At 37.1% G+C, this 25,226-nt stretch overlaps 1 protein-coding gene across 2 annotated transcripts in view; it reads left to right on the top strand.

Annotated features, from left to right (window-relative positions):
• Positions 1-25,226, top strand: part of chsy1 (chondroitin sulfate synthase 1) — an 80,478-nt gene that overhangs the window by 6,038 nt on the left and 49,214 nt on the right. The gene's annotated exons all lie outside the window — the stretch shown is intronic.

Raw genomic sequence — 25,226 nt, 5'->3', positions numbered from 1 at the left:
GATGAGTCATCGTCTCTCCAATGGATGAAGGTCATCATCTTATACTATTATGGCATCATCTTCCCCTTTTCTTTTTGTGAGCAGACTGAGTAGCTGAAAACTACTTTAAAAAAGATTGGCCATTTGCAGAGAACATGTGTGTCATATTTCACAAAAAATCTAAAAATGTTCTTTATTTTGCATCAAGAAAATTAATCCTGTTTTTGGACCATTACATTTTTTGCATTGTTTTCATGTCATTTAAGTAGATTTTATCCATTTGTCATTACTGTAAAGTTTCTGGATGTTTTCGTTTTGAGAGAATTTGCAATAATTCTTAATACTTTTAATCCATTTTTTTTATTCCATTCCATTACAGGTAAAAGCTTTATCCCATTAGTTAACATTAGTTACTGCATAAACTAACAATGAGCAATACATTTGTCACAGTATTTATTGATCTTATTGAAGTATTGATTGTACAGTACTTATAGAGCTTTTAAAAATTATTGATTAATTATAAGATTAATGCTTACAATTAAAGTCACAAGTTATTCAGTCAAGAGCAGTGGGCGATTTTTCTCTTGGTCTTTTGATTAACATGACACACAGCAGCAGGTTTATTAGGCTGCTGTCACTTTAAGAGTTTATGCACGGATCCGATATACTGTTACACGATATCATGCGTTTTGTCTCAGCTATTTGCGTTCCAAAACTGACTGTATTTATCTGAATACATGGCAAGTTGATCATTTTGACATAATTTTGTATGTATTTGACCATTTAAAGCTGATAGAGAGGATTTTTTCGTCGACTGATAATCCAAAGACTGTTACTGAGTTTTTGAAATGAGCGCATGCGTAAGAACAGCCCCCCTCCTTCACAGCTCACTTCAAAGGAACGCCTCCCAAAACTAGAACACAAAGTATTGGAACACGAGTGTTTACCACCGGCATTCGCTTTGTCGTCTTTGTTGTTATTCATTATGTCGGGCTCACCGCAGGTAACTCATAATCTGCAGTTGTTACTCCTGTCTCCGGACAAAAACATTGCATGCGGCGCCTGTGGAGTGTGGAAAGTTACTGGAGCGCGCAGCCGCGCTCGTCTCTCACAAGGAACGTCATGGCAGTGATTGACGAGCCAGAGGGCCAATCGCGTAAACGATTGGCTGATGTTTTTAAGGCCCTACCTCGTGCACAGATGATGTATATTAATATTATTCCTTTCAGTGCACCTAATAAATAGTCTTTTATCAGTTAGTAAAGACAGTTTCAAGTAATATTGCAAAAATGTATAAAACAAAACATCCTCTTTAGCACCTTTAAGCGCAATAAGCCACAAAAAAGAAGTAAATTTGGCGCTCGAGCTGTTTGAGAAGCAGCTTTATTTGCGCACCACTTATATAGATTACTTTTGGTGTGGGAGCGAAACCTGTGGAAATGACTACAATTATGCACAATACAAGCACTATTCAACTGGAGCGAATGAGACGAGTGAGTGAGTGAGTGACAGGAGGCGGGAGTGTGTTTAATTTCCATAAATATTTTACAATGCAAATAAATATCATGGTCCTAAAATAGTGTTTTTCAGACAGAAAATATTATTTGATTTTGGGGTGAAGTGTGACCTAGGCATGTTCCTCCATCTACAGCTTCAGGTGTTTGCTATGGGAAAGGAAACTAGAAGTTTTGTGTGGATCTTTCTGTGCTGTTAATGTTTATCTGGATTTCCTGGCTTTCCTGTTTTCTGCTAGTTTTGAGTAAAGCACTTTGCATTTTTCTCCAACATCACAAATAAGTCTTTGCGTATCGTTTAGTCTACCAAGACCATCCGTCAAGGCAAGATTACTTTTTTTCCATCTGCTCCAGATGAAGGAGCCACATGCACAATTCGTCACCGTAAATGTGACATCGCTTTTCACAAATTTGCAAAACGGAAAAATTAAAGGGTTGGAAAGTTATCAGAGGTGCTCCATGAATCTTTTTCGGCTTGTGGAATGGGGCGGAATTGGAACCTCCAAGTCTTAACGAGTCTCCCCTGTGACTGGGGCCGCTGGGATTTTAATGCACATTTGATGTGTGCTTTAATTACAGCCGTGCAGGATTAGTTAGAGACGGCACAGCTGGGCAACCTGCTATTAATGTCGGAGCATTCTGCCTCTGGTTCTTTATGGAAACGGCCGAGACCTACTGCACTGCAAGTCTCGACGGGCCCTGCGAGAACTTCAGCCTCGTAAAGTGACCTCAAAGACCTCACAGCTCAAAATGGCAGCCTGTTACTCCCTTAAATACTGATATTAAGCGTCTTTGTCTGTTTGGAGCTCTTCAGATGTGTATCTGTCTGTGCTGCTGCTCAGCTTCTGTTTGTTTATGGCCAGAGCGCAAACAGTCTCATCTGACCTCTGCTTTGGGCTCGCCAATACTTGAGATGATTCTGTGCGCAATTTAAGCGGTTATAATGAAATGTCACATTTTCTCTGTCTGTTTTTCTCGGAATTGCCCAATTTGTTATCATTTGCTAAGTCAAGCATCACTTTGACCTGTAAAGGCCTGTTCACACCAATAACTATGACAATAACTATAATTTTTCCAACTGATGAATAATGAGAACATTGAAGCGGCAGATGATAAAACTTCAGCGCGTTTATAATAAACATTGCTGTGAAAAGTTATTATCATTATAGTTAACGTTAACGAGGGACCCGAGCCAAATCTAGAGGTCAGATATATAGAGACGTGTGGGTGGACTTTTCTGACTTGGTCCAGTAAGCAACCACCCACCCACCCACCTCAGGGCACTCTTTTATCTAATCTTTTTACACTTTAACCAGTGATATCGAACCTTAGCACTGCTCAGCTGGACACTCGTCACCTGTGTTATATTAAACCGGTCGATCTGGGAATCTTCTCGCAGCTGCTCTCGTATCTCTCACTTGCTGACCTTGTCCTGTCCTGGTTGCTGCCTTCCTCATATTAGTGTCTAAACATTAGTAAGGGTGCTCCGATCAGGATTTTTGGGGCCGATTGCCAATCACTGGCAGCAGTATTGTCCGATACTGATCACCAAAATAAATAATAGGCCAATATTCTTAACAACAATGTATTTTAAGTATTAAAAAATTAAGAGATGAGAAAGTATCATGAATTGACAACTCTTTATTTATTGGCAAGCAACGTGTGCAACATATTCCATTCCTTCTCACAGCTTAGACAAATATAGGCCTAGCATTCCTGTAAAATAAAATTAATAAAAATAAAAAAACAGAACAGTCTTCATCAACAAAGTAATTGCATGTAAAACAATACTGCATGGTCTTCACTTTATAAATTAAATATAGATTAATCATACTAAAATGTGCTAAAGAGAAATGAGTGATTTTCTCTGTCCTTTGTTGTTTGATTCACATTAATGACACAGACAGCAGCAGGTAAATTAGGCTGCTGTCACTTTAAGACCAAATGCACGGATCCAATATACTGTTACTAGGGTTGGGTACCTAACTAATTACGTCGGTACTACCGAGTACTGATTCTCATTAATCAATCGGTGCCAAATTCTGGTACCTGAGAACTCATCTGGGCGCAAGAGTAAGGTACATGAGAGAGAGAGAGAGAGAGAGACCATGCAAAGTCACCCCAGCAACTTGTTCAAACACAACACAAAGGGCAATGGCTAAACGTTCTTAAGTGTGGTTACATTTCACAAAACTAGATACAGCGCTCACATAACAGTTTATTTTGTGTAGTGTAAAATTTCTAAATAAAAAAAAATGTTGAAATTGAGAGGCTTGGACCTATATAATTATTTTTTTTTTCACTGAAATAAATGTTTTTGTTATTACACAGAGAGTAAAGTACCGAAAAAGGTACCATTGGGTACTGGCACCGAATTTCAGCATCCGATACAAGTATCCAACCCTAACTGTTGCACAATCGATTTATTTCCCACCATGTACCGATGGTATTTAAGCGAATACTCACCAAGCCAGGCATTTTGACTTATTTCTGTGTGTTTTAATCTTTTTAGGCACAAACTCAAAGCTCAAAGTTCAGTTTGCTTCTCCGTGTTCCACAGAATACTTGGGGAACAGTATCATAATGCAGTTTTAATCCGTCTTATCGAGCATGTCCTGCAGTTTAGCAACAGTAGACTGTATTTTATGACCATCTCTAATCTAGCTGGTTTGGATGATAAGCTTGGGCTTGCAAATTTATTGTCCTTTTCAGACGCCTGGTAGAACTGCTGGATTGATGAATGTAATAAAGCAAATTTAGCTGTGCATAGAAAAATTGTCTCGTGAATTTTGCGTCTTCGATTGGCCTTCATAGGGACCACTGATCAAACTATATAAAGCTATTATTGGCCGATAACGATTGGCGCCCGATCAATCAGAGAACCCTTAACCATTATGCGTTTACCATCAAACGGACACATCAGAGAGACAAATATCTCAGACGGTAGAAATGTTTCAGTCGGAAGTGACGGATATATAAAATTACTTATGTGATATACTCAAAAGTTTGGGATTAGTAAGATTTTTAGTAAATAAATAATAATGACTAGTATTTTTTTCCCTTTGTAAAGAATGAAACTCTGTAATATAGAGCTTCTATATATTGCAATCACTTTAATATGCTGATTTGGTGCTCAAGAAACATTTCTTATCAATTATCAACGTTGATAACATTTATGCTGCTTTATATTTTTGTGAAAAACCATCATACAGTGTCTTTCAGGATTCTTTGATCAATAACATTGTCAATTTATGCATCCTTGCTGAATTAAAGTATTATTTTCTTCATAATAGTGATCCCAAAAACGGTTATTGATAGTTTCTGATAGTGTCCACACTATGCTTTCATGATAAATATGGAAGTTTGCTTTTTCGTTGTGCTTTTTAGTAAAACTGAGAAAGTTGCTGTGTAACGTACTCTTGGGGAAAGTCCTTAAAATCCCTTTTTTTTGAGCCTGTTATTAAATGTAGACACAATGAATGCAGAAGTTCTGCTAAAAGAAAGTAGTGAACTGCTGCGCTTTGTTCAGCAGCGCAGTTTGGCTAATCTTTACACCAATTATGTTGTCACAGATGTTATGTCTGAACGACGTGTGGGACTTCTACACACAAATTACAACTGAAAGAAGAGCTGTCTTAGTTATTCCAACAAATGTGCCAATTAAGAGCGTTGTAAAGTAGCAGTTTGTTCCATTGAAAATAGAGAAAAGCCCTCAAGCAAGAACAATGCAAGATGTAAATCGCATGTCATGTTGTACGGCGTTTTGTCTCCTGTCACGTGACTTTGAGTGATCATTCACATTCTGACTGATATTGACAGGCCATTCTTCAGCCATTATTTAGTTGTCAGCCCATCCGTTTGCTCGGAAAACAGCCGTAAATGACGAGACAAAGAATGGAAGCTGTAAGCCAATATTGGGTTCCACATTTTTTTCCATCTGCGCCTTGATTTATGACTTTTGTGTCACTAAACTGTCAGTGCATTTATTTGGTCTGTTCATTGTCTTGGTAGAATAGACTTTCTCAATGTTAAATAAAATAAGGAATAATATTAGTAACTCATTTAATACTATGTCCTAACCTGGAAAAATTTGATTTTTTTTTTTTTTTTTGATTTTTTTTTTTTTTTAAAGAAAAAGAAAAAAGAAAAATGGGATATAAAACGTGTTCTCTTTCATCCTAACCATTCAGCATTTTAGTTATCTAGTTAGGACACTGTTATTGCTACTTAGGGCTGGGCGATATGGCTGAAAACCATATCACGATATCAGTGTTTCATATCGGTCGATATCGATAATTATTGACATTTTTTTTATGACCCATTTAAAATAATGACAAGGAGAAAAATATATTACATTTAAACATTTTTATTTTAAACTTAACCTTCCTTTGATCATAATCCCCTCAGTTATTAAGACAGAAATGTCAACAACCATGGAAAACTCAAATAATTAAAATGTAAACATAAGTCTAAAGTCACAATGAACACTTAACAATTATCTCTTAACATTTAAGGTGCAAAATGAAAGAAAATGTAAGAAATGCTTAATAAAGTGTAATAAAATAGTGCAAAGTGTTAAATATAAACATAGAGAAACCTGAGAATTTAGTGCAAGTTTAGTGCTAGGAAGTTCACTAGCTGTTCACCTTTCTTAACTACAGAATCCTATCTTATCTGTTTGAACAATGGTCATTTCAGTTAGGACCTCATTTAGGACAAACGCTATTACAGAATGCCATTTCTTAAGTGCATAATCGTATCTTAACTATGGATAGGAAACGAGTATTAGGCCTACAGAAGCATCCTAACTCGACAAAAATCCTAAAAGCTGTCTTAACTTTAGGACAACCCCACTGGTGTCCTAACTTCAAAACTATTTGAAATCCAATGGTAAAATTCACAGTACAAAAGCCTTTTTTGAGAATGGCGTTAAATTTATTAATTATCCAAGACAAAGAGCAGCGATGTTTAATGGTGGAGAGACTTTTGGAGGACCCAGAGGATGTGCTGCGCTTTAATGATAAAATATTTCCTTATCTTCGTGAGTGAGCGAAGGTGAAAACTTGCTGAATAAAACAGGCTTTAACTGTGACGAGCAGGGCGCGCGAGAGATAATGATGAGCGTCAGCTGCACGTTTCATCGGTCTTGCGCCGTTCTCTCACGGCTCTCGCCCGCCCTGCTCGTCACATTAACGTTACCTTTTCAACGGAACTTTGAGTCTCTGTCGCGTCGTTGTTTCTGCATTTTGATTTTAGGTTTACCTCAGAAGCAGTTTGCGCGTCTTTAGTTGCGCAGTTTAAGATTTCCTAACTATAGATAAGATGAGATTTTGTAAGATAGGATAGGAATCCTAGAAATTATCTGTAATACGCCCCATAAAGGAATCCAGCAGACCAGCACGAGACGACGATATGGCGCAACCCAGAGCCATATAGAGAGTTAATGCAACCAAACTTGCTTCGCAACCTCTGTTTTCTTCCGACGAAGAATAAAAAATATCGAACGTTTTTTCGAACACATTTTTATTGATATCAATCATGCGTCTATCGCGATACATATCGTTTTATCGCCCAACCCTATTGCTACTAAAAAAAAAAAAACTTTTATTCGACAAAGATGCATTAATCATATCAGCAGTGCATTGATCAAAACTGACAGTAAAGACATTTATAATGTTACAAAAGATTTCTATTTGAACTTTTTTTTTGTTCATCAAAGAATCCTGAAAAAAAATGTATCATGGTTTCCACAAACAATATGAAGCAGCACAACTTTTTTCAACATTGATAATAATAAGAAATGTTTCTTGAACAGCAATTCGGCATATTTGAATGATTTCTGAAGGATCATGTGACACTGAAGACTGGAGTAATGATGCTGAAAATTCAGCATTGATCACAGGAATAAATTGTATTTTTAAAAATATACAAATAGAAAACAGTTATTTTAAATTGCAATATTTTTTTTACTTTTTGATCAAATAAATAGAGCTTTGGTTAGCATAAGTGACTTCTTTCAAAAACATAAAAAAAAAAAATCTTACAGACCCCAAACTTTTTAACTATAGTGTATACTTGTCTTTCTTTTCCACAGTATAACCGGAGGCTTTTTCTTTCTTTCTTTCTTTTTTTTTGATCAAATAAATTTGGTGCATTTTGATTTCACATTATCATTTAGAATCGTGAGAGAACTGCGCGAGTGATGATGATGAGCGTCAGCTGCGCGTTTCATCGGTCTTGCGCCGTTCTCTCACGGCTCTTGCCCGCCTGCTCGCCACATTAACTTTACCTTTTCAGCGGAACTTTGAGTCTCTGTCGCATTGGAATTAAACGTGCGTCGTTGTTTCTGCATTTTGATTTTAGGTTTACCTCAGAAGCAGTTTGCGTGTCTTTAGTTGCTTGGTAACAGACCTGACAGTTGATTAGGCTACCAAACTCGACTGAGCAGTTTAAGAATTCCTAACTATAGATAAGAAGAGATTTTGTAAGATAGGATAGGAATCCTAGAAATTATCTGTAATACGCCCCATAAAGGAATCCAGCAGACCAGCACGAGACGACGATATGGCGCAACCCAGAGCCATATAGAGAGTTAATGCAACCAAACTTGCTTCGCAACCTCTGTTTTCTTCCGACGAAGAATAAAAAATATCGAACGTTTTTTCGAACACATTTTTATTGATATCAATCATGCGTCTATCGCGATACATATCGTTTTATCGCCCAACCCTATTGCTACTAAAGTAAAAACTTTTATTCGACAAAGATGCATTAATCATATCAGCAGTGCATTGATCAAAACTGACAGTAAAGACATTTATAATGTTACAAAAGATTTCTATTTGAACTTTTTTTTTTTTTTCATCAAAGAATCCTGAAAAAAATGTATCATGGTTTCCACAAACAATATGAAGCAGCACAACTTTTTTCAACATTGATAATAATAAGAAATGTTTCTTGAACAGCAATTCGGCATATTTGAATGATTTCTGAAGGATCATGTGACACTGAAGACTGGAGTAATGATGCTGAAAATTCAGCATTGATCACAGGAATAAATTGTATTTTTAAAAATATACAAATAGAAAACCGTTATTATAAATTGCAATATTTTTTGTAATTTTTGATCAAATAAATAGAGTTTTGGTTAGCATAAGTGACTTCTTTCAAAAACATAAAAAAAAAAAAAATCTTACAGACCCCAAACTTTTTAACTATAGTGTATACTTGTCTTTCTTTTCCACAGTAATAACGTGTAATAAAGTATAATTTTTCTTTCTTTTTTTTGATCAAATAAATTTGACGCATTTTGATTTCACATTATCATTTAGAATCTTTTCTGTTTCTCACTGAGCTCCCTGATGACATGCCACTTACAGAGTCTGAAACTGACTTGATTTGCCTGGGCACCATTTAGAGATCCATCCCCATGTTGGCATCGTGCCGTGACTTATCTGCTTCCTCTTCCAGTGTAATGATGATTGCATCTGTGAGTTGCTCTTACGTATGGTTCAGCTCCCTGTGCAAGCTCAGCAGACCAGAAGTGAAACTTGTCAAAGCATGTATTTCCATGCATCACATCTGTTGTGTCCGCGTCATTGTGACCACAGATCTGTGTCATAAAGGTTAGCAGTGTAGTGTATGAACACTATTAAATGTGATATTAAATAACCAATATGATTTTGCTCATTTTGCTCATCCATTTTTTTTTTTTTTTAAAAAGCCATTTCACAGCAGATATTCAATATTAAGCATATTTTATACATGGCTGAAAAAATGATATATCCTTCAGTTTTCTCAGCCTCGTAGCCACTTCATGATCCAGGCCTTAATTCTCTCACCTTCTTCTATGTGTCACATAGTGTGTCAATAAGTCTTTAGTTTCTTTTTCTGCTCAGACATCCACAGGAAGTCAGCCTCCCACACGCATATTCTGTTCTTCGAGCTCTAACAAACAAACGCCTGTAGTCGCGTCTATTTCTTGCCACACGGCGAAGCCCGGAATTATACTGCCAGTGCAGTCCTGTATTTTGTGGCCATTTTCATGGAATCTTTTTTGGAGATCTATGCAAGATTGGTCATTATTGCACTCAGTTATAGTGTTTTGAGGATTGGCGGCAGTGCGCAGATATGTGAAGCTTTTCTCAAAAGCACAAATAGTTTGTGCCGGCTCGAAACTTCACCCGCAATGTTTGTCCACCATAATAATAAAACAATTCTTGGGTTCTTGTGCGTTTTTATGCATCATTGTGGCGTTATAACAATGGATGGAATTTTGTTTTCCATTTGAATTTGCATTATATCGTATCTGTTCCAAAATCTATGTAGATGGGATTACAAGACATCATAGGCAGCGTGCGCTCCCAACATATTCAATTAAATTCTAAGGCAGCATTATATCTTTCATAGATAAGGCTATCCCAAAATGCACACTGTAAATGCACACACAAAAAGTCTTACTAATTAACCCCAAACTTTAAACAAATTAATATTTATTTAGCATTAAAGGGTTAATTTACTCAAAAATGAAAATTCTGTCATTAATTACTCACCCTCATGTCGTTCCACATCTGTAAGAATTCCGTTTATTTTTGATGAAATCCAAGAGGTTTATGACTCATCCTTAGACTGCAATATAATCAACACTTTCTGAGTCCAGAAAGGTACTAAAGACATCGTTAAAACCGTCGACATGACTGCAATGGTTCAACTTTAATTTTATGAAGCGACGAGAATACTTTTGTGCACAAAAAAACAAAAAGATTTTATTCAACAGCATCTTCTCATCTGTGTCATTCTCATACGCTGTTTACATTCAGCACTTCCGTGTTCACAGAATGACACAGAAGAGAAGATATTGTTGAATAAAGTCGTAATTTTTGTTTTGATTTTGCGCACAAAAAGTATTCTCATCACTTCATAAAATTAAGGTTGAACCACTGCAGTCACGTTGACTGTTTTAACGATGTCTTTAGTACCTTTCTGGACCTTGAAAGTGGTGGTTAAATTGCTGTCTATGGATGAGTCATAGCCTATACCTCTCGGATGTCATCAAAAATATCATAATTTGTGTTCCGAAGATGAACGAAGGTCTTACAGGTGTGGAACGACACGAGGTTGAGTAATTAATGACAGAGATTTAATTTTTAGGTGAACTAACCCTTTAAATTGATAGTAAAGACATTTAAAATTTTACAAAAGATTTCTTTTTCAAATAAATGCTGTTCTTTTGATCTTTCTATTCATCAAAGAATCCTAAAAAATGGAACAGTTTCCACAAAAATATTAAGCAGCACAACGGTTTTCAGTATTAAAATGTTTCTTGAGCAGCAAATCAGCATATTCGAATGATTTCTGAAGGATCATGTGACACTGAAGACTGGAGTAATGATGCTGAAAATTCAGCTTTGCCATCACAAGAATAAATTACACTTTATTACACTTTCAAACAGAAAATGGTTATTTTAAATTGCAATAATATTTTACAATTTTACTATATTTTTAATCAAATAAATTCTACCTTGGTGCGCAGAAGAGATTTCTTTCAAAAAAACATACATCTTACCGACCTCAAACTTTTGAACTATACTTGTCTGTTTTTTGTCCTAAAAAATATTTTTTTAAAATGATCTGTTTTACCTAATATTTATGTGTGCTGTAGAAGCCCTATCAATGTATTGAAAAGTTGTTCCAAATTGGCCACTTAGGTTTCATTTCAGTCAGGGTTCTACCTAGACAGCAGTAGACAGCTGGGCAGCTCACTAGAGTTTGAAACAGTATCATTTGTACATGGTTGGGCTGAAGCCCAGTTGACCTTGACAGCACCCAGAATAAGTCAATCATATTAAACATTCTCAATGATTTGATCCTCTGAGCTTAATTTGATTGGGCCTCTTAGCTTGTTAAAGTTACAATATTAGCTATTCATATCTTTGCTCACCTGTTTCCATGGGGTTAATTAGTTTAGACGATGGACTAACCAGCCATAGTTCATTCTTTGGCTCTGTCAGAGCGTTGAATAGGTTCACTGATGATCTTTTTTCCCCAAGTCGTGACCTTTATTATTTACCCTTTAATTAGGTTTTACCAGTTCTGATGGGATCTTTCCCCAGACATGTGTTTTCACTGTCTCCAGCATTCTTTGCACATTTTTAATTTGCCTGTCTAACGAGGTCCAACTAAATGTGACGTGTAGATCTTCACGTTCAGAATGAAAAGATTGAGGTGTCTCTGTCTCTTTGGTTCACAACTCATTTCAGTTCTTCGCAGCAGACTGCCGTGTATGTGGCAAACCTCATGTATTTTCAGACATCCTGTGGCCGCTGGACTCATGTATGTGTTATTCTGTTGCTCCTCGGCGCTCCCGAGCAGGATGCTAAAATTATAGCTGCAATGAGCAAATAAATGTTTACTAGCTTCATTTAAAAATAAATACAAACAGAGGTTAAAGGGGTTTGCTCGAGCATGAAAGCCAGCAAGCTTGAAATGCTCCTTCTGTGGAGTAACAGCCATAAATATCTCTCCAGCTGTTTGTGTACTGATACGATTGCACAAGTAATTGGCAATTGTGTAGTGTGCTTTATCAGTCATATTGTTTTCTTTTCAATCATAAACCCATTGTTTCCAAGTTTGTGTTGTCCTTTGAGTGGACAGACTCGCATTGTATTTCAATACTTGCGCTTATAGTTTTGAAAACTTCAGTAGTTACTAGTTAGTATATATATTTTTCTTTAGTTGTTTTTTTTAGGGGTGTAATGATTCACTCGTTTTCTCGATGCATCGATTATAAATCCTGACGATGCATATGCATCGATCTTGAAACATGTTTTTTGAATCGTGAATTGTTTATTTCGGTCGATAATCGATGTAAAATGCAAATAATCGGATTACTCGCGATTCTATAGTGATTCAGTGCTTTAAAATATATAAACATTAAATTACTACATGCGCGAATTGATGGAGACCTTGTGCGCCGTCATTTTGCACCTTCCCTCACAGCTCTCCTTCACAGACACGCACTCTTTACCGCCTTTCACTGGATTCCTGCCTAAGACACATTGAGGGAAGCATTTCAGTATCCCTATAAATGCTTATTAAAATACAGAATCGAATCAAATTAATCGAATCGCATCGAATTTTAATGTGAATCGTCTCAAATCGAATCGTTCTGAATTTGCAAAAATCGTTCTTGAATCGAATAGAACACCTATGAATCGTGAATCGAATTGAATCGCTGTCTACCCAAATATTCACAGCCCTAGTTTTTTTATTTTAGGACCCAATAAAGTTTGATTGAGCAACATTTAATGGATTAACTTCCTTATTGGTTATTTCTGACAACCTGTTTAAAACCAGTGGTCAAAAGATTTAGTCAGATGATTAAATGCAATGGAAATTTGACAACTTGGTTCATTTTAGTTTTCTTTTGTTAATTAAATGTTTTCATTTGGTTTAGATTTTATGAATTAAATCCTTGATATTTGTGCAAATTCCTCAAGGGGTCTTTTTTTTTTTTTTTTTTTTTTTACATAACCTGCTCTGCTTCTGAAATTACTTATTGGCTAATGTCAACCTATTGGCAGTGAAGTATTATTCCAATTAAAAAAGAAACAAAAAACCTTTTTCTATTTAAATATATATAGTGTAATTTATTCCTGTGATGCAAAGCTGAATTTTCAGCATCGTTACTCCAGTCTTCAGTTTCACATGATCCTTCAGAAATCATTCCAATATGCTGATTTAAAATATTTCTAATTATTATCAATTTTGAAATCTGTTGTGCTGCTTCATATTTTTGTGGAAACCATGAGACAATTTTTTTCAGAATTCTTTGATGAATACAAAGTAAAAAAGAACAGTGTCTTTTGCTCCAATTAATATTAATTTATACAACATTTATTTGAAGATTGAAAATTTTGCCTTGACCTTTAGGATGTTTACATTTGTAGTAATTTCATTATACATGTTATAACCCTGTTTGTTGTAATGAAGCAGGATTTGCATGCAGCATTAAGCGTGTACGGACGGCCCTCTGTGTGGACTGAGGGGAGTTTTTGTGGTTTGGCATCATTTTCATGCCAACAGCCAAACATGCCAAAGTACAGCTAATGCAAATGAAAACCAACAGCATCTGTTTCCTACAGGTCTGACACGTGGCCCCTCCCTCTGAGAGATGCTGTCACACCCGCGCTATCTTTATAAGTCTGTCTCTGTCTCTCTCTCACTCCTTTGCCCTCCGTGTTTTCATCAAGAAACCCTTGAACAAGAGCGTCTTTGTGGCACTGCTATTTTTACCTCTCCAATGTACTTTGCTTTCAACTGCTGCTCTTATTCAATTAGTTAAATCTGTGTGTTTTTTGTTCTTCAGTTGTTTTAAGGGTAAGATAAGGGAAATGCATGTAGACACAGTCATCAGGTGATGCACTAAATAACCTGATCTGCTGTAGAAAAGAAAAAAAAAATGGTTTGTGTGTGAAAAGGCAGTTTTTACACACAAGTTTGACGCATTGCACTGAAGAGGAAGTGTGATGTGACTCATACTTTGCTTTGATTGGATGCCTGGAGGAATGACTTCTGTGCCTCGTTTCTTTGCCACTGTTGTTGCGTTTAATATTTAGTAATATCTTTTCCTCTTTCTTTTTTTACTTTTGAGTATTAGAGTTGACACAATTCTAAGTTCAGTAGTTGCTACCAATACCAGTAAAATGTATTAACCTTCCAAACCTGTAAGACTTTCATTCATCTTCGAAACACAAATGAAGATGTTAAATGAAATCAGATTTTTTTAAAGTCAACATTGATGTGATTTAAGTCGAGTTGACGTCGACTAGTCGATGATGACATCATTAATGAACAAATAAGGAGCCGTTCACACAGAATGCATTTTTCCATTCCAGTGCGCTTTCCATTGTTTTTCTATGTAAATATGCACTAGACGTATGTGTATATGACCGCTGTGCTTGCGTCTTGTATCTTTTGCACACAGCGTTCTAAAAACACAGCACTCAAGTTCAAATCAGTTCAATAACTTTTAAAAATAAGCCTATTGCTCCTACATTATTTTATTTTATCAGTTCTTTTGTCTTTGGGTTGTTATATTTCTCACAGATTTCTGCTCGTTCTAAATCAGATACAGATAAAGTAGCACAGTCAAAATTACTTACATTTATATGAATGCATTAGTGAGAGGGCGATTGCATGTGAATTAATTCTACCTGGCAGCATCTCTCTACTAATAGTGAAGCTGTGTGTTTTAGTTAAGAAATATATGCTAGAACTTTTCAGTTTCTAAGCTGTTTTATTGATAAATCACAGAACAGTGTTGACAATAATAATTCTGTATGCGCACAATCTATCTGCACATGATCTGCATGCTATTGTCTGTATGTGTGTGTCAAGTCAAGTCAAGTCACCTTTATTTATATAGCGCTTTTTACAATGTATATTGTGTCAAAGCAGCTTTACATTGATAACTGGTACATAATTTTGGCTGCACAGCAGCTCTTAAAGAATAGTGTCAATGCAGGCAGATCAAAGCACTGTTGAATATCAAATGTCAAGTGTCCCCAACTAAGCAAGCCAAAGGCGACGGCGACAAGGAACCCAAACTCCAAACGGGTGTGTGTGCGAACGGTTTAGAACGGTGACTAACGTACCTGTACAAAAAGCTGTTTTAAAGCGTTCATCCAATCAATATTGAGCGTGCAGATGGTATAATCAAACAAATCTTGTGGAGCACTCTTGGAGTATGCATTTATCTGTCATTAAGTGTTGGATATGGTGCGTAAATGTGGACTTCAAAGATTTCTTATCCTGTTGCTGTGTCTATAGGCCACTAGTCGATTTCATGCTTAAAGCGTCATGGCTGTGTATTAAAGTCGATTAGTCAGTGCAATTCCTTGGACACACCAAGCCAACTTCACAGAACTAGTGGCAACGAAAACCTGTGGCGTTATTGCCTTGCGTTGTCTGCGTCTGTACCTAAAAACGTGCACTCGAACACACAGCACAGACTACAGCCGACTGTAAACTAGCACCTGCATTCTGCGTCTGTGTGTAGGAATTAACTGTCTATATCAGCAGGTATCAATAGTCCGTATTCATCATTCAAAAGGAGAAACCGAAACAAGAATATGAGATATATGCAGATATATGAAATGTAAACAAAGCAGCGCTTGCTTACCATTTTGAATATCAGTAATGTTGATAACATTCTTCATTTTAAGCGACTCATGTTATGAAAATATTTGTATTTTGGAATGCTAAGGTAGGATAACATAACATTAGACCAGCCTTCTGTCTGTGCCACCTTGACTGACTTGCTCTCTTTCATTGCTTTCGCTTTAATTCTCGTGCACTGACTCTTTCGCTGAACTGAACATCCAATCAGAGTTCCCACTCTCACCGATGGCCTCGATGCCGATTCAACTAATTTCAGCAATGCCGAATAGGGCAAAATACCACCAACACGAGAGCTGACGTGTGGGACACACTAGCCCGGCAGACACACGCTGACAGCCCGACATTGGCCAACATAGGATAACCATTAACTGACAGTTTGTGGAGACCAGATTTCGAGGACGGACCCAATTTTTCATGACACCGGGAAACACCAAGTCTAAGTATATGCAAATAATATTAGCTAGTGGGCCATACTAGATCTTAAGACACTGTCTTAACGTAATGGCTATGTTTATGCTACTGTCCCCGGGTAAAAATGCAGTTTAGGGCATTTACACGACGTTGCATGTTGGGTTATTAACTGATTAAAAATATATAACTTCAATGCACTTAAGTCGCTTTGGATAAAAGCATCTGCCAAATGCATAAAAGTAAAGTGATTGACTTGGCACTGATTGCAAGCTATGGCTGAGTGTGAAGGTTGTTAACTTGGATGACTTATACAGTAGCAAAAAGTGTCAGCTTAATTGTAAGGATCAAAGAGGCTGAAAGTGGTCATGATATTGTGGCCCCTTTAAATACTCAAACTTCATGTCTCCTCTCCGTTTCTTTCCCACAGTGAGCTCAGTGTGTGCCTCTTCAGGAATGCTGAGGGAATGACTGGCTCGCTGCAAGCTAACGGCTGATCGCTTCGTGCTTCAAAATCCCTAAACATTACACCCTCAGTTATACACTCAGATGTTTGTCGTTGAAGTTTGTCTACCTTGCAGGACACTGGCCTGTTATTGGCAACTTATGCAAAGTACGGGTCCTCAAACGGGTCCTCTGTAGACGTGGATATGGGTTGCATTAGTATAAAACAGAAGCTCCGTTCTTTCTCCGTTCTATAGTACATGATTATATAGTGATGGTTGATGTAGCTCCTGACATTTGGAAGTTCTTATGTAATACAGCCGTTTTGAGTTTGTAAGAGAATTGGGTGACATATGTTGTGAAATAATATTGTACGTTTTAAACTGTTAGTAGTTGGCACATCCCTAAAGACCCTGTTTGAGAGGAAGTTGTTGTCTGACATGACCGCAGTGCTGCTTTTGGCTTGTTCCTGTACAGATGCAGATTTTTTTTTTTTATCTTGTACTGCAGGGATGTGGAAAACCTAAAATCTAAATATCTAAAATATATATATATATATATATATATATATATATATATATATATATATATATATATATATATATATATATATATATATATATATATATATATATATATATATATATATATTTAAAATATTTTTTTTATTTATTTGTAATATTTACTTGCTTATTAAAACATTTATTACAAATATTTATTTATTAAATATTTATTGTTGGTTATTAAAATGGTTATTTGTTTTTAAGTATTATTTATTAAACATTTAATTAACCTATATTTATTTGTTAAATTTATTTTAATTCATTAAAATATTTATATATATTAAAATATTTATATTTAAAAAAATAAATATTTTTAAGCTGATGTTTCAGTGCAGTAAGCCTCATATCTAATTCTTTAATTACTTATCTTACTAAGCTTTTAACTGGAGTCTTTTACGATCTGTGAAGTTTGTGTATAAAATCCTTGTCTTGCTCTTAGCGAGAGGAATTACAGTGTCGTCAGATATCAATAGCTAGAGATAACGCTTCATTGGCAGTCTCTTTGTGTTCCCTGGCTTCAGTGGGTGGTTTGTTGGCCATGTTCACAGCCGTTTGTTGCCGTTTGACACTTTCTTTTAGAGGAAGTCCATTAGCGTGCCATTTGAACCCCTCATTTCCACCAGCAGGCTTATTAAGAGCTTTGCTGCTCTCTCCAAAGGCAATCCAGGAGCTACCTTTTCCTGTTTGGGCTAGTTTTTTCCCCTTTGGCACGATCGCTTTGTTTCTATTTTTTTTTTTTTTCTTCTCTCTCTCCCTCTTGTCCTAGTTTGTCCAGTCAGAGACAGACTAAACTCTACCTCGAAATGCACAATCTGTGATGCAGATTTGCTGAACTTTTATTTTGTGCCTTTTTGTTTTGTTCTCTCCCGCCTGAAGTGTGTTTGGCCAGCGACGTGAGTTACTACCAAAGCAATTAAATGAGACTCAGCATTCACTTGAAGAATTTCCTACTACTTAAAACTCACAATAGAGATTCTGGAGGGTCATTAATATTTGATTGCACTGAAAGCTGCTGTTTTTCTTTTCAAAACGAATCATTAAATTGGATAAAGGAGCCATTGATCAACATGTCGACAGTAGTTTTGTGAAAATAAAAAGGATTCTGACTCTGTTTTTGGTTGGAAATTACCATTTCATCATAAAGCGGCAAGCACAACCACTTCTCTTCCCCATCAGTCTGAGGACAAATCATTTAGTTCTTTTAGGGTTTGCACAATGACTTGTTTTTACTAGTCGACTACTTGGTGGGTCGATGTTTACCTTATGTAAATGACTCACACTGTGCCTCATCGGCGGCCTTTGCAGTGTTTTGGCAGGTCGAATGCTGCGCTGAAGGAGATTGTGAGTGGAGAGAACGTCCTTGCAGCCGAGATGACGCTAGTTAGGAACGAAAGCACACCCGTCTCCAGACTCATGCTGCTTGCATTGTCCTAAATTGTGGAAGAAGATTCATGTCACACACAATTATGGTTTCTTTCAGCTTAGGGGTGATGTTTTGATTGGTTTCAGAGCAGTTTGCAAAATGTTTGGCTTTTATGTGAACACATTAAAAGAACTCAGAAAATCTTGTGTCCAAAACACCAGTGCATTTCACTTATAATATAATATAATATATGGCCGCATTACTTGGGTGTGCATTATTTTCTAATAATTCAATGGCCGGAGTCAATTCCTTACATATAATCTCAAATTGGCTAATAATAGTTAGCATTTAAATGTCCTGGATATTGCAGTATATAGGCTTAGTTTTGGGCTTCTTACACAACTTCAAGCTCTTTACGATCTTTTTCATTTTTTGTTCCTGTAGTATCATTGATGTATTTCAAGCTCTCATCATATGTTCATATTCCCATCCTTTCTGTGCGATAAGTGAGCTTGTTTTATGGTGGTGGTGGTAGTGTTTTTGTGAATGGGCTTCCTTGAGCGGTGAATTGTAAGTCCCGGCATTTTCATCACGTCTGATCCGTTGAGGACCAGACAGGATCTGTCATTCCTGTCAGACGGAGGAATGTGAACAAAATGAGGATAAGGAAGACTGAGGCAGTTTAGTGAAAATAAAGAGAAGCAAACAAGTGATGGAAATCTTAGAGAAAAATTAGCATCAAAGAATAGTATCAAGGAGTTCAGAAACAGACAAAAAGCAAAGGATCTTAAGGAGAGGGAAAAGAAAAGGGCACAGTGAAGGAGATGCTGATGTCAGCACATGCTGCTCTCTCCGTGTTTAGTGAGACCAAACAGCCCGAGAACAGTGTGCTCCCAGACACACCCTCTTCCTCTTTTAGAAGTCGTCTTTCTCCACCAAAATGCCAGCAGTTCTTTAATCTCGCCTTTCTGCCCGTGGCGGCGCGAGCAAATGGGAATTGTTAGGATGCACCATTTGTTTCCGGTTTGTTGGATTCAGCTGGTGAAAGCAGAAGCATTAAAGGAATATTTCACCCAAAAATTTAATTATGTACTCATTTCCTCACACTCGTGTCATTCCAAACCCATGACTTCCTACCATGAAACACATGGAGAATTTTTGGAGATGGTATTATTAGGTGCTTTTTCTGTGCAATGAATAGGGACTGAAGCTTTTAAGCTTCACAAAGCATGCAAAAGAATAGCAACTGAAAGTTGCACAGAATTACTAAAATGAACATTTATTGGTCAATATAGATCATGGCTAATAAAAATGGTCACAAATGCCTGTAACTAATAGCCTTTATGGTTTAAACAACATACTCCATATGAAATGGAAATGTTGTGTGCATGCCGTGTCTTGATACAGTTGATCAGGATATTGCCATTTGTCCAGCTGTGAAGTTGGTCTTTGTATTGACTTTCACATTCGACCTTCTCAACTTCTGAGTGTTGGTGGCTATTAAGTTTGTGGCAATGGCTCTTTGTGGCCCATGTGTGTTTAAAGGATGCATGGGTGTCATCTTGCCTGGAACTGTTTAAGCTGGAGAGGGGATTAGGGAAAGCTTGGATTAGTTGTAAAGGGCAGAAAGGAAGCTCACTGATGGTTTAGATTCGTGCTGTATCTCCGATGAACCTGATCTGTAAGGTAGTAATTCTCTCACGGCTCCCTATGGTAGAAGACACACGGCCCTATGAAATCATTATATTTTCCCCAAATTCCGTGTTTTCTGTTTTAATTTTTCTGGATTCCAATTTCATAGTATTTTAATTGTTTTTAGAATCAGAAAGCATGACTAATCAATTTAATTCATATTTAATTCAATTCAATTCATGCACAAGGGGATTACTAAATTAAATTAAAACGTCATCATCATCATCATTATTACTAATACTTTTAGAAATACATTCTGTTGTACAGAAGTAATTTATTTCTGTCATCAATTCTTCAAGTAAAACCAAACTTTAATTTTGGTGGTTCATAGTGAAGACCTTTCAATTTCTGTGTTTCTGATGATAGTTTTTATCAAATGAAATGGTGAAATGCCACTGTGAAGTGACTCTGAGATCAGCTTTGGAAATGTTCATGTGTTCATGTCCTCACATAGTGTCATGGCAAACGCAGATTTATGAAGAAAATGTGCCAAAGAAATCAGGTTTTATATGTGTGTACAAATCATTTTATGCCTAATTCCTTTGCGAACAAGGGCTAGTTCAATGCTGGATTTGCACAAAAGTTGATTCTGAAAGATGAGTTATTACCAACATCCTACTATAGTTCCCACATGAGCACCTGTACAGCAATTTATAGATGATCATGACGGCACATGCTAATCGATAAGTTGAATAAACTTAACTCCACAATTACATAAATTCATAAATTAATCATTCAGAAACATCCTGTTGCATTTTCAAAGTTGTAACTTCTTCCTATGTGTCCGACTCCGGTTCGAACATATATGGTTGAACACCGCTACTGACAATTTCTAGCTGTGTAAGATTCTCTGGTTTTGTTGTTGCCAGAGTATCCGAAGCACGAGCTGTTAAAGCTCCACCCTCTTCTGGAAAGGGGCTGGGAGCAGCAGCTCATTTGCATTTAAATATCTTGCTCACACCCAAATAGGGGCAAATTGGAAGGACATGCTATAATAATAATAATAATGAGTGATCTGTGGGTTATTTTGAGCTGGAACTTCACAGACACATTCTGAGGATACCTGAGACTTGCATTACTTCTTGTAAAAAGGGGCATAATAGTTTCCCTTTAAATTGCAGGTTCTTTGGACTTTAATATTCAGACACTAGTCCATATCACGATTTGTTTTATTCATCCATAATTTGCCAAATTCTGTGACGATCTGCGTTATAAAATAAATTCCATTATCATGATTTGAATTCTGTGATTCCGTCCCTGTGCAAGGGAGCAAAGCCTCAGGAAACAGGAGCCCAACTCGGATTACCACTAAATCTAATGTGCCTCTTGGCTCACAGCACCATTACAGAACTATAATACAGCTATACTAATCGCCCTCAGAGCCGCCCACTTTACTGGTTCGCTCTCCCGTCGAGGTCACTGCCATTCCAGGGTGAAAGCTGACTTTGTTTTTAAGTCTTTTTTCCCCCCTCATGTACAACAAACAGTTGGAACAAAGAGGCCTGAGAGAGTTTCACTGCCTTCTTCATTCTCATCACAGCTGGAGGTGGCCTGCAAAAATCTGCACATTGCAGTTAAAATTAATTCAGACCAGGTGAAAATGTCCATTTGTTAGGGATTAAAACTTCATGTGCCTTGGAGCCCGGTCTCTACCAGCGCTGGCTGGCTGACTGAGCAAACAGCTTAAAGTATTACTTGTATTTTTCTAGCATGGAGATAAATATGTTCAGCGTTTACTTTGGGTTCTCCGCTTAATTTTTCGCAAAACCTCACGTCTCAGATGTGCCGCACTGTCAGACGGCCATGCATGATTTCAGAACCGTCTCATCGAGGACATACCGTCCCATATCTCTGAAAGATTCACTGGCAAAGGCTCTGATTCTTAAGTCCCCTCATTATCTCATTTTGGTTGTCTCCCTTTATCTATAATCTCCTTGGTAAAAGTATGTTTTGGAGATGCAGAAATAAGCCAGAGTTAGGCCTGACTGGTTGGCGAAGACGGCGTGTCCTGGCACCTCTGTGGGCATATTCCTGACACATCCCAGCCATGGCCTCATTTCTCCTGTCCGCCATTGCGTACGCCCTTTTTCCGTGTCTAGCTGGCAATTTTGGGCTTATTATACATAGGAAAGTGAAAGCTGAGGAAGAAATGCCCTCCAGCTTTCAAGAAATGCCCTGCTTCCCCATATAACATTTTCATGTGATTTAATTTGCTTTGTGTTATTCTGAAAACTTTTTTTTAAATTTTTTATTATTATTATTTTTTATTTTTTATTTTTTTTTTACACAATTGTGATTTCAGCATCAAGAGAACACTGAGGCTGGCAGCCATTTCTGGTAGACCATGTTAAGTAGGGCCGTTTGAGTTTTGGCCCAGTTCCCCTTGGTGCATCAGCTGCTTGAGCATCTATAGTAGTGACCTTGACTTACCTGCGACATGGCGCAAATATTGTGCCGATTCAATTACTGATGTTGGCACTGCTGTGGTTGTGTTGTGATGGAATGTTTTTGAGCATGTTATTGATAACATATCCATTTACTGAATGTATTGCTAGTTAGCAGGTCCAACCTGATTCTGCATCCACAAAAAGCTCCAAAGATTCCCACTGAATTTGGAATGCTATTCAACCCCATCCCTTGTTTGTTGTTAAAAGTATAACACGCTTCAATGTTGGACATTTTATAATGGATGTAATTGATTAGTCATCCAACCTATCAGTTGATTGTGTAGGGATGTATATTTTCCAATATGAATTATTTATTTATTTATTTTATTGGTATCTGTCGATGCTGCATATTTAAAGGTGCCATAGAATTGAAAATTGAATTTACCTTGGCATAGTTGAATAACAAGAGTTCAGTACATGGAAATGACATACAGTGAGTCTCAAAAACCATTGTTTCCTCCTGATGTAAATCTCATTTGTCTCATTTGTCAAAAAATGGCAGATGGAGCAATAATAACCGACATTATCCATGATATCATGATATTTTTAGTGATATTTGTAAATTGTCTTTCTAAATGTTTCGTTAGCATGTTGCTAATGTACTGTTAAATGAGGTTAAAGTTACCATCGTTTATTACTGTATTCACGGAGACAAGACTGTTGTTATTTTCATTTTTAAACACTTGCAGTCTGTATAATTCATGAACAACTTCATTCTTTATAAATCTCTCCAACAGTGTATAATGTTAGCCCGTTAGCCACGAAGCACCATCAAACTCGTTCAGAATCAAATGTAAACATCCAAATAAATACTATACTTACATGATCTGATGCATGCAGGCAGCATGCATGACGAACATTTTGTAAAGATCCATTTTGAGGGTTATATTGTGAACTTTATGTAATGTATTATAGAGTCACGAGCTCGGGGGCGGTGAGCGCAAGCATTCAAAGGGGCCGCAGCCTGAATCGGCGCATTTATAATGATGCCCCAAAATAGGCAGTTAAAAAAATTAATAAAAAAAATCTATGGGGTATTTTGAACTGAAACTTCACAGACACATTCAGTGGACACCTTAGACTTACATTACATTTTGTGAAAAAGCATTCTAGGCTACCTTTAAGTGTGCATTCTCATTTTCCCAGTTTTTACATTTTAAGTTAGTCTTTAAAATAAAATGTTAATAATTTAATAACACTGTAAGTTTGTCATCTTAAGCATCTGAAAATGAATATCCATTTTTCATACTGTATAGTATAATGTTTTAATGAAGAAATTAAGCCCTCATAGCTCATTGACAAGGTTTGTACTGTAAATGGGCTTGACTATTAAAGGTGGGATATTTTTTCCAAATGAAAGAGTGCTGTACTTTCAGCAGTTATTTTATCTATGGTTCGCAACATTTCTTACAGATTTCTGCCGGTTGTAAATCAGATAAAGATAAATTAGCAATTATTGCATTAATGAGAGATCGATTGCGTGTGTGAATTAGTCAGACCGTCTCTCTATTAATTGTGAAGCTGTGGGTTGTAAGTAGTTACTTCAAAAGTAGATAAATATATGCTATAACTTTTGAGTTTCTAAGCTACTTTAGTGATAAATCGCAGGACAGCATAGACAAAGAGTTTCTGCGCTCCTCTCTGTGCGTGTGATCTTCACGTGATGTGCAGCTACTGTTTGTATGAGTGTTCGTGTGCCACAATACATCAGCGCAGTATAGCTCAATATAATAATACACCTCCAATGGTCTAAAATCACTTGAATGTCCAAACTGACAAGCCTTTAAAGACATACAATTGACAAACTTTCGTGAGGACGCATGTGAAAGTGATCTCACTTTCGGGCTCGCGCTGTCCGTGTGTGTTGACTTGGCGTTTGAGTTCGCCTCCGTGTTGCTTCCATGCCGCTGACTGGAGGGGGTGGAGTCACGTGACTACACACTCAGTAGTATGTTTTTTAGGGGAAAGCATTGATAGGATAAAAAAAAAAAAAAAAAAAAAAAAAATCATGGGAAAATTACGTCAGTTAGAGGTTCTGAATTTTGGTTTCAATTACAATTACTTATTAGCCCTACTTAAACGTGATTATTTTGTATAGTTTGCAGAATTCATATAGTTCTCTGTTTAGTTAGTTTTTTGCCAAATGCCAGCATTCATAATGCCGCCTGTTATGGCGACTGACTGCCAATGACTCAGTCACTGAGAACATCAATTGCGAGAGCTCTGAAATGCAAATGCGGTCCATTCTCCAGCGCTTCCCTGCGGGAGCTTTACGCGGCTGCATCCACCTGCTTCGTGAGCTAATATGCAGAGATGGTTCTGTTTAAATCGGTTGATGACGGCTCGAGTGTGATGGAAGGGGCTGCTGCTCTGTCAATCTGTACATCTGTGGGAAGATACCGAGGCAACATCTGGTGCCTGGTGGCGGCAGACGACCATACTGATGAGGGGATGTGTCGTCAGTCATGTGTGTGTGTGTGTGTGTGTGTGTGTGTGTGTGTGTGTGTGTGTGTGTGTGTGCCATCTGTGTTACCCTTCATCTATGGAACGTCAGTTCTTGGACTCAAACTAACGCTCGGAGGGGATTGAATTAGAGAGTGGTGACATCCTGCGTGGTTTCTTTCAGCCTCGAGGT

The sequence above is a fragment of the Megalobrama amblycephala genome, linkage group LG3 (genome assembly GCF_018812025.1).
Source record: "Megalobrama amblycephala isolate DHTTF-2021 linkage group LG3, ASM1881202v1, whole genome shotgun sequence".
In the NCBI taxonomy this organism is placed as follows: Eukaryota; Metazoa; Chordata; class Actinopteri; order Cypriniformes; family Xenocyprididae; genus Megalobrama; species Megalobrama amblycephala.
This window is presented reverse-complemented; position numbering and strand designations above follow the sequence as displayed.